Source organism: Meleagris gallopavo, unplaced genomic scaffold (assembly GCF_000146605.3).
Source record: "Meleagris gallopavo isolate NT-WF06-2002-E0010 breed Aviagen turkey brand Nicholas breeding stock unplaced genomic scaffold, Turkey_5.1 ChrUn_random_7180001882475, whole genome shotgun sequence".
Lineage (NCBI taxonomy): Eukaryota > Metazoa > Chordata > Aves > Galliformes > Phasianidae > Meleagris > Meleagris gallopavo.
Window position 1 is genome coordinate 1 of NW_011146640.1, and position 707 is coordinate 707.

Consider the following 707-nt stretch of genomic DNA (forward strand, 5'->3'; position numbering starts at 1 on the left):
AGGGAATTCCTGCACAAATCCCCTTTCGGGGGGGCGACGAACTGGGGGGAGAATTTTGAGTTTTTTGGGGGGGAATTTTTTGTGTTTTTCTTGCACAGTGTTGTGCGCAGGTGAGCTGCACGGCCGCCTGCTCACATCTACAAACCCTTTTTTTATGGGGGGAAAAATCCCATTTTTATTGGTCTGCTGCTGATAAGTTTCCCATAAAACGAGGAGTTTTTGCCCTAAAATGACTCATGTGGGCTCCCGGACCTCGCAGCTCTGTATGAAAACAACGGAAAAAGGGGAAAAACAGAGGCAGAACATTTGGAAATCTCTTCCTATGGGGATTCTGAGGGATTTCTTCCACTCACAGCCGCTGCTCAGAAATGTCAGTTTTGGAGTTTTCATTCCTTTTTTTTTTTTCCTCTTTTCTCAAAATTTCACTGTTTTAAAAAATTTTTCCTCAAATTTCCTTCCTAATTTTCTCACATTTCCTTCCTAATTTCCTCGAACTTCCTTTCCATTTTTCTTAATTTTCCTTTCTTTCTTTCTTAAATGTTCTGTATTTTATTTCTTAATTTTTTCCTTACGTTTTCTTTTTTTTTTTCCCCTTAATCTTTTCCTTTTACTTTCCTCTTCTCTCCTTTCCTTTTCCCCCCTCCCCTCTTCTTCCCTCCCTTCTCATTTCCTTTCTTTTCCTTTCCTCTTCTCCTTAAATTTCTTTT